This window comes from Nicotiana tomentosiformis, chromosome 8, assembly GCF_000390325.3.
Source record: "Nicotiana tomentosiformis chromosome 8, ASM39032v3, whole genome shotgun sequence".
NCBI lineage: Eukaryota > Viridiplantae > Streptophyta > Magnoliopsida > Solanales > Solanaceae > Nicotiana > Nicotiana tomentosiformis.
The window spans coordinates 128,949,680-128,968,982 of NC_090819.1; the positions used below are offsets into that span (position 1 = coordinate 128,949,680).

The following is a 19,303-nucleotide window of genomic DNA, read 5'->3' on the forward strand; positions in this document are numbered from 1 at the left end:
AATAAAAGACACCTAAACATTCAACCTATTACTGCAATTCACTAAATCGCCGCCCTTGAGAAAAGAGAAATTATTTCAATAACCTCTCAAATGTCAGCTCCTAATATATGATTGGAACAATACAACTATTATTATAAAAAAAATTGAAAATTGAAAAATAAAAAGTTATGAACCTGTTGAAGTCTTGAAGAGTTGAAGATTGAAGAATGAAAAGTGACGTCGTCTCTATCGCACTCCAGTACTTAGGTTTCTCAGTTCTTACTTCTCTGAGTTCTCTTAAAGTCGATCTCTTCAGTATAAGTTAGGACGTTAGGTTTCTAGTTACTAATTCCAAGTGAAACTAGGGTAAGAGGGTAAGAAAGTGAAAAAGGGAAAAAGGCCTAATAGTCTTATTGGGTTGGGCAATTGAGCTGGGCAATGTATAAGTCCTATATGATCTTTAAAAATTCGGTATACCGATTTTTTAAGATCCTAATATCGAGGACCGTACCGTTATACCGAAAATTTAGTACCGAATTGAACCAAAATACCGAAAAAACCGAAACTGAAATCGAAATACCGAATTAATTCGGTCCGGTTCGAAATTCAGTTTTTCGGATTTTATGCCCACCCCTAGGTAGAACAGTGTTTGTCGAACACGACATTTATATGGTTATTTGTCTATTATACCCTTGACGTACCCCAGTTAATTAGTACAGTAGTAATTACTTCTTTAGGGATAAATTGGTAATTGAACTTTTTCATCTTCTTCCTTTCTAACACGTATATTCCACTTTTAATTAATTCATAATTATTTCTCTACTGCTAACTCTAATAGTACAATCCAGAAACTCCTCCTATTATCACTAATCATCTTCTTCCTTTCTGTTACTCCTCAGAGACCTTGAATTCGTTGTCGTTCACATTTCTCCACTCGGTTCCAAGTTGTCTATGCTAATTTCCTTACTTCTCAATCAGTGAGTTTTCTGCTTTCTTATCTTTGTTTAACACACCCGGTTATTGATGATGGCACCTTACTGAAAATATGTTAAATTTGTATGTTCTTTTGAATAGTTTGTTGTTGTATTTCTACATGCATATTGATGATAGTATCAATTTTTATAAAGCTTTGGTTTGGAAATAGATGCCCAAATTCGATTTTTTGGGTAAAAATTTATTCTTTTTCCCTCTTCAATAGATGCCGATTTCTATTATTTAGATGATTTTGTATTTATTGTCTCCTTCAACTGGTAAGTAAGCTACAATTGATTTTGTGTTGGCTGAGAGGTAGGTTAACTCTCATCCCTTCTTTGCCGAATAAGCTGTTATTTTGTGCTATTTTCTTCTCCGTCATATTAGGGTTTCAATACGGCCAAAAAAATGGAAAGGATGAAGATGAAATTGTTATGGTATTGGGTCTGTTTATGTCAATTAATTTATTCCAGGACGCAGTTTGTACGGCTCAGATCTTTGCTGTCCGCGCATGTATGAAAATCATAAGCATCCTATTTGTTATTCCAATTTTAAAGAAAAAACAGGTAAATGCCTTTTCTTACCTCAACGACGATTTAGAATTTTTTTCCTAAAATGTAGTTATCTTAAGTTCTCTACTAAATCTGAAGGAAAGGTTAGTATTTTATATGTAATTACTAAAAAATTTGCCTTTTGTGTTTCCTTTGCTTCTTTTGGGTCAGAAATTGGTTCTAGATTTATCATTTGATTATTTAGAAACTTTTGAAGTATTGGGGAAATGACCGATGAATACGATAAGTTTACCTGATTTATGTCCTGCATATGCTGCAAATTTGCTACTATCATGTAGAAGTTCGATCAGGATATGAACTCACCTATATCTATTAGAAACTGGAGCTAATTAACAATATTTTGATTCAACCAATTCTCTATGATATGAAGCTGAAGAATCATTTTTGAATTGTCGTAGTGTATCCTTTTAAGATGAGGCACACTGCAGAACGAACTAAGGAAGTATCCACTTCATATTTTATCTTCTTATGATTGATCAATTTTTGTACCATTACTCGCTTCTTATAACAATTTCTAGAACGGCTAGACTTACTTCCTTAAATTGGTATTTTAAGTCTATATATTTGTTGCACTGATGAAATCTAAAACAACTTCTAACTTCTTTTTCTTCTAACAAAAAGATGCCTTATTAGTTTTTTAGAACTTCTTTTCTGATCTTGTTAACTTTACTATGCTTAAAAAGCTTATTCCTATGGAGTAATCTTACAGAAGAACAGTTCTTACGAATCGTCGATCTTAAAGTTAATGCCACTAAAATTTCAAATGCACTCTTATTGATGAAGAATCCTTTAACGTTTTACTTTTGCAATAGAAACTTTTCCTTGAAGACAATAGTCATGCTTTTACTCCAAAAGGTAATTTGGGTAGCTTATATTGTAATTTTTGTTAATATTGTTGTTGCTAGAGGTCACAATTTGAGGTGGTTTGGCAGTGTAGAAATTTTCATGGTTAATAACACATGTCAACTAAAACACTTACTAATACAAAGAGACTTAGGTCCTTTGGTCTTTACATATAGACATGTGATTTATTTATGGAAGCAAAGACATTTTTTTTCTTTTCTGGAGCATTTGAACTTTGAATTGTGGGCTTTAGGTATATGATTTTGGTGAGGATACTGGTTTTTTGGATTAAAAGAGATAAAAGAGTGTCTACCAATCCCAATTTTTCTGTATTTTCGATGTTTGACAGTATAAAGCATATGATGTCATTTACAGGCATTGTAAGGAAATTTGGCCATGTGGCCTAGACTTAATAAAGTAAAATGGCTTCACCATATAGACTTAAGGTTATGATATGACTCTTGCTTTTCTTAACACATTAAAGACCTGCACTCATTTCTGGATGACGAAGTTAAAACGCAATTTTTGTAGCACCCAATTTCCTAAACATTGCATTATATTCATTTCTAAGGATTGAGTTCTTGAACTGTCAATACTTTTATTTTTTATCTTATTGTTAAATAAAATGGTTAGTAGAGGTTTATTCTAGACAAATTGCCTGGAGAATGATATAAAATTTTCTTATAAAAATTTAGAGAAGGAAAAATATTATTAGTTGCAACATTGCAGTAGATGACTGGTGTATGGACCTCTGGATGCACTGTTATTTTATGTTGGGGACTAATTGGTACTCATAGGCAGACAGCACTATATGTATTAACTTCCTTATATTATAGTTCCAATGGTCTTTAAATTTGTACTCATTGGTATGTTTACAACAACATGGTTTATATATGCATTTCAATATAGCTATCGAATGAGTAAAATTTTCAGACAATCTCACATTCCCGTATGGTTGTTATGTTCTTTTTGAAGGTACTGTAATAAAACTTCTAATATGCTGCTGTGTTAAAAAGGCAAAGGTTGACTACAAAGCTGGGTGTATAGTTTGCGTCATAGCAAATGAAAAAGTAAGATGTATTTGTAATGCGTTTGAGATTATGTTGTTAAAATCCTACTCGGTACTCTCTCTCTTAATCTATAAAATTATATTATTAATGTTTTTTCAAAATTATGAACTGATATTACCCTTTTTTTTATGATTTAATATTCACTCTATTCATCTCTTCTTCCCAATTGTTTAAAAGATCAGATATGAATCAATCTTTTTCTTAACATCCCTTTCTTTAACCACACCCTGGCCATAGTTAAATTCATTTGCCCGTTTAACGCCCTTGTTGCAATATTTGGATTTATGGACTTTTTAACTAGTTTCTCCTAGGAATTTACAGGTTAATCCATTAGAGCTATTAAGAAATTGGGAAGATAACCATATACTTAGAGCGATTTTATAAATATTTACAAGATATTAACATGAAATATAGACATAATATAAAACTGTAGATTAATAAGGGTAATAAACAGTCATGATTTATAAAACAGTAACTTACATACTTATAGGAGAGAGATTTCTCTTTCGGTGAACCCGAATGAGTTTACTGGACCTGAAAATAAACACTTGCACACCGAAACATAAGATTTATTTATCTTACAGATTTAACATATGAACTAATATAACATACATACAAAAATATTTTACAGAGAGGAGTTTGAGAGAGGTTGTGGATGGTGAATAGTTGAAGAGAGGTTTTTGTTTTTCTTCTGATTGATTCTTTCATTTTATCTTCTTTCTTCAGTCTCACCTTTTTATAGCTGAAACTTTGAGTGGATTTAAAAATGGACTCTAAACTCTTTTAGAACTTTTTTCTTTTCAACCTTGTCGGGTACTTCTTTGGGCCCCATCGTCACATGGCTTGAACAGAAGTGATTCTCTTTTATTTGTCGTTTTGTAATTATTTTCTCCACTCGCTGATTATTTCAAAGTTTGTTGCAAGTCTTTTTCAGCTTTGTTGCAAGTCTTCTTCAGCTATTTCCAGTCTTCTTTTTCACATGTCTCCGTATTACTTACTTTATGTCATTTCTCCTTTTGCTAGTTGTATTATTGTCCTCTTGTATCAGATAGCAATTCTTCATTATTTGTTTCTTGTCCTTTGTCTTGTGTTTTTATGTGTCAAGATTGTGTAGTGCTATTGAATCAAAGCTCATCTCTGAATCGTCGTTTGGATCTTGAGCATCTTGATAATAGTTTTCGTCTTCGTAATTATATCTTCTCCTGATCTTTGGGACATTTCTGGACTAGGACTTGGACTGTTTCTTTCTGGGCTAGGATTTTTAATAATATGTTTGTCTTGCTTATCTTTGTCTTGAAAAACTTATCTGATGTTTGTTTAACAATAATTTCTATTTTTTCATTTTTTTTTCTTTTTGAAGCTATTCCCTTTTTTCTTAATACTTCTCCTTGTATCAATGTTTTTGGTAGTCTTCTTCTTAATTGGCTTGATGATCCTTCTTTTTTATTTTTTGGCAAAGTGACAGCCATAAACGGATTTGATAAGTCTTTACCAGCAACCGTTTGAACCGGACTAGCTGTATCTTCATCCGATACAATGAATTGTTTTGCATTCAGTAGGGAAAGCACACCCCTCTCATCCATTTTGTTTTGAGATGGAGAACTCAATTGAGGGACTTCTTGAGTTTGAGATTGCACTAGCTCAAACTTTACTGCTTGGAGTCTCTGTTCTAATACTTTTATCCGTTCCATCAGTCTTGATTTTTCTTGTTCTAGGGATTCATTCTTTTGGTTGAGTCTTTTGAAAGCTTTAGTCATTGAAGAACAATGGTAAAAAAAATATATTTTGTCTGTTTCTTTTTGGATATTATATTGGGGTGTTTTTTCTGGATTTTATCTAAGTGCTGAGGAAATATAGTAATTTGGTTCTAATATTCCTCTTGCTTAGTCTAATGCTTCAGTAAAGTCATTGAAACATTTGAATAAGGGTTTTTTTAAAATTTTTAATGAAATCTAATACTTCTAACCATGTTTGAAAAATACCATTTTTCTTGTCATGTATAATTACATAATAGTTAAATCTTTTTTCTTGGTTTTTGTCTGTGAAAAATTGTCCTAAAGCATTAAGAGCTGCTATAAAGTATTAGTGTCTTTTTTATTATAAGCTATCCATAAATTATCTATTAAATACCTTTGTGGTCTATCTATGACACATTCTGGTAATATTCTAAGGGACATTTAAAGGTGAAAAATATTAAATTATGTTTTCCAAAATATTTTTTATCTATACTAGTCTGTTTTATTGATGCATGTGGTTTAAATAAAAGATTACTTAACATTGTCTGAGAATACGTGTCTGTGGGTGATGCGTTGATGCCTTTTCCCTTGTCTCCTGTCACGACCCGAAATTTTCCACCGACGGGACCGTGATGACGCCTAACATTTCACTTGCCAGGCAAACCAACGTTAGAGAATCATTAAACCAATTCCTTATTTCCATTCAGTAAATAACAATAATTAACTAAAATGAAATATAATAAGTGCGAAATATCATAAAACTGTATTAATTATTACTACCTGGATCTGGGGTTACAATTCACGAGCGTTCTAGAATTTACTATAAGTAATAGTCTGAAAGAAATACAACTGTCTGAATGAAAGAAAACAGTAGGACATAAAAAGATAGACATGGACTTCAAGGTTTGTGAACGCCGACAGATCTACCTTGAGTCTCCGGACATCGGACCAATAGCAAATCTCGATCAACCTGAGCCGGTATCAAAATCTGCACAGAAAGTGCAGAGTGCAGCATCAGTACAACCGATCCCATATACCGGTAAGTGTCGAGCCTAACCTCGACGAAGTAGTGACGAGGCTAAGGCAAGGCACCTACAATCAACCTGTACAATTTAACAGTGTATACACAAATAACAGGAATGAAGAACTAAACAGGAAATATCGGGAGGGGAGACATACTGAGGGGAATATAGATAAAGAACCACAACAAAATGATCACCGGAGCAGTCACTATACCATGAATCAACAGGAATAGTGAATACAATAAAGAAAAATGCACGACATCATCCTTCGTGCTTTTACTCTCAATCTCACCATAAAATTAATAGAAACAGCATGGCATCACCCTTCGTGCTTTTACTCTCATATCATAGCACGACATCACCCTTCGTGCATTAACACTCACAATATGGCATGACATCACCCTTCGTGCATTAACACTCTCCCTTACCATAATGCAATGCATAAATAATAACAGGGAGATAGAATAAAAAGTACAAACCTTACTTCAACATTTGGTTCCGTAATATCAATCTCAACTTTTAAATAAAAACTCAATTATCACCAGAAGATTTCGTAAACATGATAAGAACGATAATTTGAAAAATACCAGTATAACACGTAGCAATTTGGCATAGGACTAAGACAATATAAGAAAAATAGAGAAACATGGAAAACGAGTAAATTTGCGGCTCAAAAGTACTCGTCACCTCACATATATGCCGCCCACATGAATTTCACTTAGCAAATAATCTAAGATTCATAATTCCCTCAAGGTAGGGTTAGACACGACACTTACCTCGCTCCGAAGGCCACTTAATTCTCAATCACAGCTTTTTCTTTGGAATTCACCTCCAAACCACTCATATCTATTAAAAAAGATGACTCAATAATATCAAATATTGCTAAAGGAATCAATTATATTGCATAAATTAAATTTCTCAATTTTTTCTCCAAAAAGTCAAAAAATCGACCCCGGGCCCACTTGGTCAAAATTTGAGGTTCAGACCAAAATCCATTTACCCATTCATCCCCGAGCATGAATATATAATTGGTTTTGGAATCCGACCTCAAATTTAGGTCTAAATCACCAAATTACCAAAATTCCTAGTTTCTACCCTAACCCCTAATTCTACCATGAAAACTCTAGATTTTAGGTTGAAAATTCTAGAAATGTAATGGGTAATTGAAAGAAAATAGTTTAGAATTACTTACCAACAATTTGGGGAAGAAATGGCTCTTGAAAAATCGCCTCTCACAGTTTGGTTTTTGAGAAAAATGAGTTTTTGGCAAAAATTCCGTTTTGGATTCTGTTAAGTGCTGGGCGACAGTGTTCATCCCGTTCGCGAGAAGACTGTCGCATTCGCGAAGTGTATGGGCTGCCAAGCCTTCGCGTTTGCGAGGCAGTGCTCGCGTTCGCGTAGGCTACCCTTCCCTAGTTTTTGCATTCGTGAGACATCGTTCGCGTTCGCGATGGAGAAAAGGCTGACTCCCTCTCCCCAGTGCCTAAAACTACGCATTCGCGATGGGCTTGTCGCGTTCGTGAAGGGTAACGCCCCCATTGATTCGCGTTCGCGACCAAGCCTTCGCGTTCGCGAAGAAGAAATCCTCAGCTGCCCAATTTACTCTTAACGTTCACGAGAGTACCTTCGCGAACGCGAAGAAGGACATGCCAGAACACAGACTCTGCAGAAAAAACCAGATTTTCAAAGTCCAAAATATCCCTGGCCTATTCGAAACTCACCCGAGCCCTCGGGGCTCCAAACTAAACATGCACACAAGTCTAAAAACATCATACGAACTTGCTCGCGCGATCAAATCGCCAAAATAACACCTAGAACTCTAAATTTAGCACCAATTCAAATGAAATTCTCAAGAACACTTTGAAACTTCTAATTTCTCAACTGGACGTTCGAATCACGTCAAATCAACTCCATTTCTCACAAAAACTTCTAATTTCTCAACTGGACGTTCGAATCACGTCAAATCACAGACATGTCTTAAATATCATAATGAACCTGTACCGAGCTCCGGAACCAAAATATGGACCCGATACTAACAATGCCAAATGTCAATCAATTCTTAAAAATAAATAATTTCCAAACTTTTAATTTTCATCAAAAATTCATAACTCAAGCTAGGGACCTCCAAATTTGATTTCGGGCATACGCACAGGTCCCATAATGCGATACGGACCTACGGGACCGTCAAAGCATGGATCCAGTCCCGTTTACCAAAAATGTTGACCGAAGTCAACTAAAATCAACTTTTAAGGTAAAAATTCTTATTTTCATTAGTTTTCAACATAAAAGCTTTTCGAAAATCTGCCTAGATTGTGCACGCAAATCGAGGAGGGTAAAAATGAGATTTGTAAGGCTTAAGGGCGCAGATTCGAGTTCTAAAACATAAGATGACCCTTTTGGGTCATCACATTCTCCATCTCTAAAACAACCGTTCGTCCTCGTATGGACATAGAAAAATACCTGGGCTGGTGAAAAAGTAGGGATATTTACTCCGCATATCGGACTCGGACTCCCAAGTAGCTGCCCTAATAGGCTGACCTCTCCACTGCACTCGAACTGAAGGGTAATTCTTTGACCTCAACTGACAAACCTGCCGGTTTAGAATGGCTACCGGCTTCTCCTCGTAAGTCAAATCCTTGTCCAACTGGACAGAGCTGAAATCTAACACGTGGGACGGGTCACCATGATATTTTCGGAGCATAGACACATGGAATACCGGATGAACTGAGGATAACCCTGGAGGCAACGCAAGTCGATAAGCTACCTCCCCCACTCTCTCGAGGATCTCAAATGACCCGATATACCTAGGGCTCAACTTGCCCTTCTTCCCAAATCTCATAACACCCTTCATGGGCGATACCCGAAGCAATATTCTTTCTCCAACCATGAATGCAATATCACGAACTTTACGGTCAGCATAACACTTTTGCTTGGACTGAGCTGCACGAAGTCGATCTTGTATAATCTTGACCTTGTCCAAGGCCTCCTGAACTAAATCTGTACCCAATAACCGAGCCTCCCCCGGCTCAAACCACCCAACTGGCGACCTGCACCGTATACCATATAATGCCTCATAGGGAGCCATCTGAATGCTCGACTGGTAGCTGTTATTGTAGGCAAACTCCGCTAACGGCAAAAACTGATCCCAAGAACCTCCAAAGTCAATAACACAGGCGTGAAGCATATCCTCCAAGATCTGAATAGTACGCTCGGACTGCCCGTCCGTCTGAAGATGAAATGCTGTGCTCAACTCAACTCGCGTACCCAACTCACACTGAACTGCCCTCCAAAAGTGTGAGGTAAATTGCGTACCTTGATCAGAAATGATAGACATGGGCACACCGTGAAGACGGACGATCTCACGAATATAAATCTCTGCCAACCACTCCAAGGTATGGGTAACTGCTACAGGAATGAAATGCGTTGACTTAATCAACCTGTCCACAATGACCCAAACTGCATCGAACTTTCTCTGAGTCCGTGGGAGTCCAACAACAAAGTCTATAGTGATACGCTCCCACTTTCACTTAGGAACATCTAACCTCTGAAGTAAACCACCAGGTCTCTGATGCTCACACTTTATCTACTGGCAATTTAGGCACCGAGCTACATAGGCAACTATGTCCTTCTTCATTCGCCTCCACCAATAATGCTGCCTCAAGTCCTGGTACATCTTGGCGGCGCCCAGATGAATAGAAAACCGGGAACTGTGGGACTCCTCAAGGATCAACTCACGAAGTCCATCCACATTAGGCACACAGATACGACCCTGCATCCTCACAACTCCGTCGTCTCCAACAGTAACTTGCTTGGCACCACCGTGCCGCACTATGTCTCTAAGGAAAAGTAAATGAGGATCGTCATCCTGCCGATCTCATATGCGCTCAAATAAAGAAGACCGAGCAACTGTACAAGTTAGAACACGGCTGGGCTCCGAAACATCTAACCTCACGAACTGGTTGGCCAAGGCCTGAACATCCAATGCAAGGGGTCTCTCCCCAACTGGAATATATGCAAGGCTACCCATACTGACTGACTTCCTACTCAAAGCGTCGGCCACCACGTTAGCCTTCCCGGGATGATACAATATGGTGATATCATAGTCTTTCAATAGCTCCAACCACCTCCTCTGCCTCAAATTGAGCTCCTTCTGCTTGAACAAATACTGCAAGCTCCGATGATCAGTGAATACCTCACATGGCACGCCGTAAAGATAGTGCCTCCAAATCTTCAGCGCGTGAACAATGGCTGCCAGCTCTAGATCATGAACAAGGTAATTCTTCTCGTGAACCTTCAGTTCCCGCGAAGCATATGCAATAACGTTGCCACCCTGCATCAATACCGTACCCAAACCAATACAAGATGCGTCACAATATACTGTATAAGATTCTGAACCTGTGGGTAACACCAATACCGGTGCCGTAGTCAAAGCTGTCTTGAGCTTCTGAAAGCTCGCTTCACACTCGTCTGACCACCTGAACGGGGCACCCTTCTGGGTCAATCTGGTCAACGGGGCTGCTATGGATGAAAACCCCTCCACAAATCGACGGTAATAGCCCGTCAAACCCAGGAAACTTCGGATCTCTGTAGTTGATGTGGTCTAGGCCAATTCTGGACTGCCTCAATCTTCTTGGGGTCTACATGAATACCCTCTGCTGATACAACGTGACCCAAGAAAGCAACTAAACTCAACCAAAACTCGCATTTTGAGAACTTAGCATATAACTGGCTGTCTTTCAGAGTCTGAAGAACGACCCGAAGATAATGCTCATGCTCCTCTCGACTGTGAGAGTAGATCAAGATATCATCAATAAACACAACCATAAAGGAATCTAGGTAGGGTTTGAACACCCGGTTTTTCAAATCCATGAATGTTGCTAGGGCATTTGTCAGCCCAAATGACATCACTTGAAACTCATAATGCCCATACCGAGTCCGAAAAGCTGTCTTAGGAACATCAGATGCCCTAATCCTCAACTGGTGGTAGCCAGATCTCTAATCAATATTCGAAAACACCTCGACACCCTGAGGCTGATCAAATAAATCATCAATCCTCGGCAATGGATACTTGTTCTTGATGGTGACTTTGTTCAATTGCCGATAATCTATACACATCCTCATCGATCCATCTTTCTTCTTCACAAACAACACAGGTGCACCCCAGGGCGAGACACTAGGTCTAATGAAGCCCTTATCAAGCAAATCTTGCAACAGCTCCTTCAATTCTTTCAACTCTGGCGGGGCCATACGATATGGTAGAATGGAAATGGGCTGAGTGCCCGGAGCCAAATCAATACAGAAATCAATATCCCTATCGAGGGGAATCACCTACAGGTCTACAGGAAACACCTCTGGAAACTCACGAACAACCGGCACTGAATCCATGGAACGAACCTCAGCACTAGAATCGCGGACATAAGCCAAATAAGCTAGACACCCCTTCTCGACCTTATGCCGAGCCTTCACATAAGAGATAACCTTGCTGGCAGAATGGCCAAGATTCCCTCTCCACTCTAATCGAGGCAACCCCTGCAAGGCTAAGGTCACCGTCTTGGCGTGACAATCTAATATAGCATGATAAGGTGACAGCCAATCCCTACCCAGTATGACATCAAAATCAACCATGTCGAGAAATAGAAGATCTACACGAGTCTCAAGACTCTCAATGGTGACCACACACAAACAATAAACACGATCTACAACAATAGCATCTCCCACTGGTGTGGACACATACACAAGAGCACTCAAAGAATCACGGGGCACAACCAAATAGGAAGCAAAATATGATGACACATAAGAGTAAGTAGATCCCAGATCAAATAGAACTGAAGCATCTCTACTGCAAACTGAAACAGTACTTGTGATAACAACGTTAGATGACTCAGCCTCAGGCCTGGTTGGGAAAGCATAACACCGGGGATGGGCCCACCACCCTGAACTACGTCCCTGGGACGACCTCTAGCTGGCTGGTCTCCACCTCTAACTGTCTAGTCCGTACCTCTAGCTGCCTGACCCTTACCTCTGGCTGGCTGAGCAAGTGGTGCAGCAACTGGTGCCGGAACCATGGCACGAGAACTCTGATGATGTGAGCTTCCCGTTGTCCGAGGGCAAAATCTGGCAATGTGCCTCGGATCACTACAAGTATAACACAACCTCGGCTGCTGTGACTGCTGACCCAGAAACTGACCCTGTCGACCTGAATAACCACCCTGATAACTCTGGAGTGGAGGTGCACTAATAGGAGCTGGTGGTGCACTATAGGCTAGCTAGTCGGAATAATGCATCTGAGGGCCACGACCACCTGAGGCACCATGGGATGCCTGGAGCGCTAAATGAAACGGCCTGGGAGGATGGCCTTTACCAAAAGTACTCCTGCCTCTAGATAAGGCACACCTGAACTCACCGGAATGACGAGGCCTCTTGTCAGACCCCTGACCTCCCTGAGTAAGAACCATCTCGACTCGTCTGGCGATATTAGCAGCCGCCTGAAAAGAAATCTCACTCCCAGTCTCCTTAGCCATCTGCAATCTGATAGGCTGAGCAAGTCCATCGATAAACCTCCTCACCCTCTCTTTCTCGGTGGGAAGAAAAAGAATAGCATGACGGGCCAAATCCACAAAACGAGTCTCATATTGAGTAACCGTCATACCGCCCTGCTGGAGACGCTCAAACTGACAGCGACACTCCTCTCTCAATATGATAGGCAGAAACTTCTCTATGAATAACTGAGAGAAATGGACCCAAGTAAGAGTAGGCGACCCAGCTGGTTTGGTCAACAAGTAATCTCTCCATCATTTCTTGGCGGAACCAGTCATCTGAAATGCAGCAAAATCGACCCCATTGGTCTCCACTATACCCATGTTCCGTAGAACCTCGTGACAGCTGTCAAGATACTCCTAGGGGTCCTCTGAAGGAGCACCACTGAAGTGAACAGGAAAGAGCTTGGTAAACCTGTCCAATCTCCATAAAGCATCAGAAGACATAGCTGGCCCATCTCCGACTTGTGCCGCAATAAGCGACTGAACTAACCCGATTGGCTGAACAACACCAGTATAACACGTAGCAATTTGGCATAGGACTAAGACAATATAAGAAAAACAGAGAAACATGGAAAATGAGTAAATTGGCGGCGCATAAGTACTCGTCACCTAACATATACGCCGTTCACATGAATTTTATTTAGCAAATAATCTAAAGTTCCTAATTCCCTCAAGTCAGGGTTAGACACGACACTTACCTCGCTCCAAAGGCCACTTAATTCTCAATTACAGCTTTTCCTTTGGAATTCACCTCCAAACCACTCGTATCTATTAAAAAAATGACTCAATAATATCAAATATTACTAAAGGAATCAATTATATTGCATAAATTAAATTCCCCAAATTATCCTCCAAAAAGTCGAAAAATTGACCTCGGGCGCGCTTGGTCAAAACCCGAGGTTCGGACCAAAATTCATTTACGCATTCATCCTCGAGCCCGAATATATAATTGGTTTTGGAATCCGACCTCAAATTGAGGTCTAAATCCCCAAATTCCCGAAATCCCCAGTTTCTACCCTAACCCCTAATTCTACAATGAAAACTCTAGATTTTAAGTTGAAAATTCAAGAAATGTAATAGGTAATTGAAAGAAAATTGTTTAAAATCACTTATCAACAATTTGGGGAAGAAATGGTTCTTGACAAATCGCGTCTCGCTGTTTGGTTTTAGAGAAAAATGAGTTTTTGGCAAAAATCCCATTTTGGATTTTGTTAAGTGCGGGGCGACAGTGTTCATCGCGTTCGCGAGAACACTGTCGCGTTCGCGAGAACACTGTCGCGTTCGCGAAGTGTATGGGCTGCCAAGCCTTCGCGTTCGTGAGGCAGTGCTCGCGTTCGCGTAGGCTACCCTTCCTTGGTCTTCCCGTTCACGAGACATTGCTCGCGTTCGCGATGGAGAAAAGGCTAACTCCCCCTCCCGAGTGCCTAACACTACGGGTTCGTGAGGGGCTTGTCGCATTCGCGAAGGGCAACACCCCCATCGCTTCGCGTTCACGACCAAGCCTTCGCGTTCGCGAAGAAGAAATCCTCAGCTGCCCAATTTACTCTTCGCGTTCGCGAGAGTACCTTCGTGAACGCGAAGAAGGACATGCCAGAACACAGACTCTGCAGAAAAAACCAGATTTCCAAAGTCCAAAATATCCCGTGGCCTAGCCGAAACTCACCCGAGCCCTGGGAGCTCCAAACCAAACATGCACACAAGTATAAAAACATCATACGAACTTGCTTGCGCGATCGAATCGCCAAAAGAACACCTAGAACTCTAAATTTAGCACCAATTCAAATGAAATTCTCAAGAACACTTTAAAACTTCTAATTTCTCAACTGGACGTCCGAATCACGTCAAATCAACTCCATTTCTCACCAAATTTCACAGACATGTCTTAAAAATCATAATGAACCTGTATCGGGCTCCGCGTAACGACCCGGCCGGTCCTTTTGAGAGTAATAGCCCTGATCCCCTATTAACTGCTTTGCCCAAATCATTTTCTATTATTGTGACTTGCCGGGATTATTGGTTTTGAGTTTCAGAGTGTTTTGGGACACTTAGTCCCTAAATGAGAGCTTAAGCCCTAGAATTTGGACCGTAGTCGGAACTATGTGAAGACGACTCCGGAATGGAATTTCGTTGGTTCCGTTAGCTTCGTTAGGTGATTTTGGATTTAGGAGTGTGTCCGGATTGTGTTTTGGAGGTTCGTAGCTCATTTAGGCTTGAAATGGCGAAAGTCAAATTTTTGGAGTTTTGGGCTGGTAGTGGAATTTTTGATATCGGGGTCGTTTTCTGATTCCGGAAATTGGAGTAGGTCCGTAACGTTGATTATAACTTGTGCGCACAATTTGAGGTCAATCGGGCGTGATTTGATAGGTTTCGACATCGGTTGTAGAATAATGAAGTTTCAAGTTCTTTAAGTTTGAATTGGAGGGTGATTCGTGATTTTAGCATTGTTTGATGAGATTTGAGAGCTCGACTAAGTTCGTATGGTGTTTTAGGATTGGTTGGTATGTTTGGTCGAGGTCCCGAGGCCCTCGAGTGTGTTTCAGTTGCTTAACGGGTGAAAACTTGGACTTAGAGGAATTTCTCAGCTTTGCTGGTTCTGGTGTTTTCGCACTTGCGGAAAAGAGACCGCAGGTGCGCGAGACGCACATGCGGAGATGGAAGCACAGATGTGATAAATCGAGAGTTGGCCTGGGGTCGCAGGTGCGAGGAAGTTTTTGCATCTGCGATGCCCGAAAATGCGCAAGGATGTTCGCACATGCGCAGAAGCGGAAGGGACTCCGCAGGCGCGAGGGCGCAGATGCGGCCCTTTCGTCGCAGGTGCGAAGGCAGAGGGGGTAAGTGAGTTGTGCAGATGCGCACGTTTTCTGCACAAACGCACCCGCAGGTGCGCAAATACCTATGCAGTGATTAAAACCGAAAGGCTTCGAGATTTTTATCATTTTTGGCTTTGCAAAATTCGGGTTAGGGCGATTTTTTAGAGTATTTTCGAGGCATTTCTTGAGGTAAGTTCCTTGTGCTTATTTTTGGTCAATAATCTTGCTTTGCCATGTATTTTTTCACCTAGTTAATGTGTATTTAAGGTGGAAATTTGAAGTTGGAGACTAGGGATTTAGGAGTTTGAATTGTGGATTGGAGGACCATTTGGTGTCGGATTTTAGTAAATTTGATATGGTTAGACTCATGAGTGAATGAGCTTCCTAGTTTCGTTGATATGTCGGGTTTCGAGACGTGGGCCCTGGGGGCCGGGTTTGAGCTAGTTTCAGGTTTTGGCCTAATTTTGTAGTTTTTCTTGTGGGATTCATTCCATTAGCGCGTATTGATGGTTTTGTGCTGTTTTGAATAGATTCGGGCCATTTGGAGTCGGATACGCGTGGCAAGAACGTGATATTAGATTGATTTGAGCGGTTCGAGGTAAGTGACTTGCCTAACCTTGTGTTGGGGACTTTCCCCTTAAGATATCTTGATATTATTTGGTGTGTGGGCGCCGTGTACGTACACGGGCTATTATTGCAAAAATCATGTTCAACCTTTTTAAATCATAAATTGCTTCTCTTATTAATTGTATTAATATGTTTAATTGTGTAGTTTAGACTAGAAAAGCATGCTTACGTGTTTTAACTGCGTAATTGACATTCTGTGCGTCATGTTCAGTTAAGTCCTTATTTGCCTTATCTGTGTCCAGTATAAAATGTATAACTCGATGTCATACCTATCATTTCATCTTGCGTTGCATATTTACTTTGGGACTACAGACGTATTTCAGGAGATCCTCCTTGTACTGCATATTTACGTTGGGACTACGGATGTATTCCGGGAGATCCCCCAGCACTGCATATTTACTTTGGGACTACGGACGTATTCCAGGAGATCCCCATGTACTGCATATTGTTTTTGGGACTACAGACGTATTCCAGGAGATCCCCATGTACTACATATTTACTTTGGGACTACGGTTGTATTCCGGGAGATCCCTCAGCACTGCATATTTACTTTAGGAGTACAGACGTATTCCGGGAGATCCCCATGTACTGCATATTCATTTGAAACTACGGGATGGTATCTCGAGAGATTTCCTACTGTGTTTACCTGTTTTGAGCCAAGGGCTCCCTTAACTATTAAATTTTCGAGAATTTCTTTAACTGTGTTACCGTAAATTCTACTTATATCTTTTACTGTTTAATTTATTATATTTACTCTGGTAGGGCATTGACCTGACCTCGTCACTACTCGACTGAGGTTAGGCTTGGCACTTAGTGGGTACCATTGTGGTGTACTCATGCCCTTCCCTGCACATGTTTTCGTGTGCAGATCTAGGTGCGAGCTATCAGCCTCGGGGTTAGTACGTGTTGCTGATTCTAGGAGACTTTAAGGTACCTCTGCTTGCGTTCGCAGATCTTCGGAGTCCCTTTCTACTCCCTCGTCTAGAGATGTTTCCTTATTATCTTCAGATTTTTGTATAGAGCTACATAGATTATAGCAGCTTGTGACTTAGTGATATTTCGGGTCTTGGAAAATTATTTTGTGTATGCCGAGTGGTACTACCCTTGGCTATTTAAAATATACTGTTTATCTTAATAATGTTGTGTTTCCTTTATATTTTTCGCAAATGTTAGGCTTACCTAGTCGTAAAGATTAGGTGCCAATACGACACCTTACGGAGGGTTAATTTGGGTCGTGACAAGTTGGTATTAGAGAACTAGGTTCGTAGGAGTCGCGAGTCACAAGCCGATTTATTAGAGTCTCGCGGATCGGTGCGGAGACGTCAGTACTTATCTTCTGGAGGCTATGTAACTGTTAGGAACAATCATATTTCTTTGATTTCCTTGTCGTGCGAATTATTGACACCAAATATTCTAAGATTCTATTATATTCTTTCTCACAGATGGTGAGGACCCGCAATGGGAGGACCGACGATCAGGCACTCCAGCCCCCTGCCAGAGCCACCAGAGGCCGGGGTCGGGGTAGAGGACGACCACGCGGTGCAGCCCGAGCACCTGCGAGAGCTGCGTCAGAGGAGCCCCCAACAGCTCCAGCTGGAGGGCCAGCGCCAGAGATCCCTATTGCTACTCCAGCCCTCTGGATCAGGCTGGACTATTTCTAATAGCTCCCGCTACATCTCAGGCCGGGAGAGGGGCACAGACTTCCGCAACCCACACCCCTGAGAAGAGGGTCCAAGTTGATCAGGCCCTAGAGTATATTCCTATGCCCCCAGTGGCTCCGGTTCAGCATGAGATCAGGGTAGCTGCTTCTGAGGCAGAGCAACTCAGACTTGAGAGGTACAAGAAGTACCACCCACCTACTTTCAGCGGACTAGCTTCAGATGATGCTCTGGATTTTATTGAGGAGTGTCATCATATTCTCCGCACTATGGGCATTGTGGAGACAAGTGGGGTTTCTTTCACCGCTTTCCAGCTGAGGGGAGCAACATATCAGTGGTGGCATGCCTATTAGCTGAGTAGTCCGGACGAGGCAGCCTCACTCACTTGGACTCACTTTTCAGAGATATTCTTGTGTGAGTATGTTCCTCAGAGCCTCAGGGATGCTTGGCGCGCAGAGTTCGAGCAGTTGCGTCAGGGTTCTATGACTGTATCGGAGTATGCAGTCCGTTTCAGTGGATTAGCTCGCCATGCACCGGCTCTGGTTGCTATAGTCAGAGAGAGGGTTCGCCGCTTCATTGAGGGATTCCACCCAAGTATTCAGACCAGTATGGCCAGGGAGTTGGAGATGGACATCACTTATCAGCAGGCGGTGAGCATTGCTAGGAGAGTGGAGGGCATGTTCGCCCGTGACCGAGATAAGAGAGAGGCCAAGAGGTCTCGAGAGCTCGTGCAACCAGCAGCACGCTATGGTAGGGGTTTTGTGAGTCGCCCTGTTCATTCAGCTCTTCCAGCAGCCAGCGGTGTCCCAGCTCCTCCTAGACCTCATGAGCCCTATTATGCACCGCCAGTATCCAGTATGCCTTCTACTCGAGGTGCTATTACCGGCCAATCCAGCAGGCCAGGTCCGAGTCAGTCTCAGTCGCTGCGTCCTCCGAGAGGTTGTTTTGAGTGTGGTGACACTCGTCACCTGGTTAGAGATTGCCCCAGAGCCAGGAGGGTGCTCCACCGGGTCCTCTGGCCATTCTTTCAGAACCACCTGCTACCCCACCTCCTCAGCCAGTTGCTACCCCACCTCCTCAGCCAGCTCGAGGTGGAGGTCGGGGAGGTCGAGGTCGCCCTAGAGGGGGAGGCCAGGCCAGGTACTATGCCCTTCCAGCCCGTTCAGAGGCCGTTGCTTCAGATTCAGTTATCACAGTTATCGTCCCCGTCTATCATAGGGATGCATCAGTATTATTTGACCCAGGCTCTACGTATTCATAAGTGTCTTCTTATTTTGCCCCACATTTGGGGATATCTCGGGATTCATTGAGTTCCCCTGTTTCTGTATCTACTCCCGTGGGAGATTCTCTCATTGTGGACCGCGTATATTGGTCGTGTTTGATTGCTCTTAGTGGTTTTGAGACCAAAGTCAATTTGTTATTTCTCAGTATGGTAGATTTTGATGTTATCTTGGGCATGGACTGGTTGTCGCTCT

General features: G+C 41.3%; 1 long non-coding RNA gene across 2 annotated transcripts; it reads left to right on the forward strand.

Moving 5' to 3' along the window:
* Window positions 1-804: 804 nt before the first annotated feature.
* Window positions 805-5,309, forward strand: LOC104103497 (uncharacterized). 2 transcript variants are annotated; one of them, XR_011410629.1, is made up of 2 exons: window positions 805-1,517; window positions 3,342-5,309. It is a non-coding gene; the product is annotated as an uncharacterized lncRNA (long non-coding RNA). The 2 variants fall into 2 exon arrangements; XR_011410630.1 differs by having other exon boundaries at window positions 805-956.
* The last annotated feature ends 13,994 nt before the right edge of the window (window positions 5,310-19,303 follow it).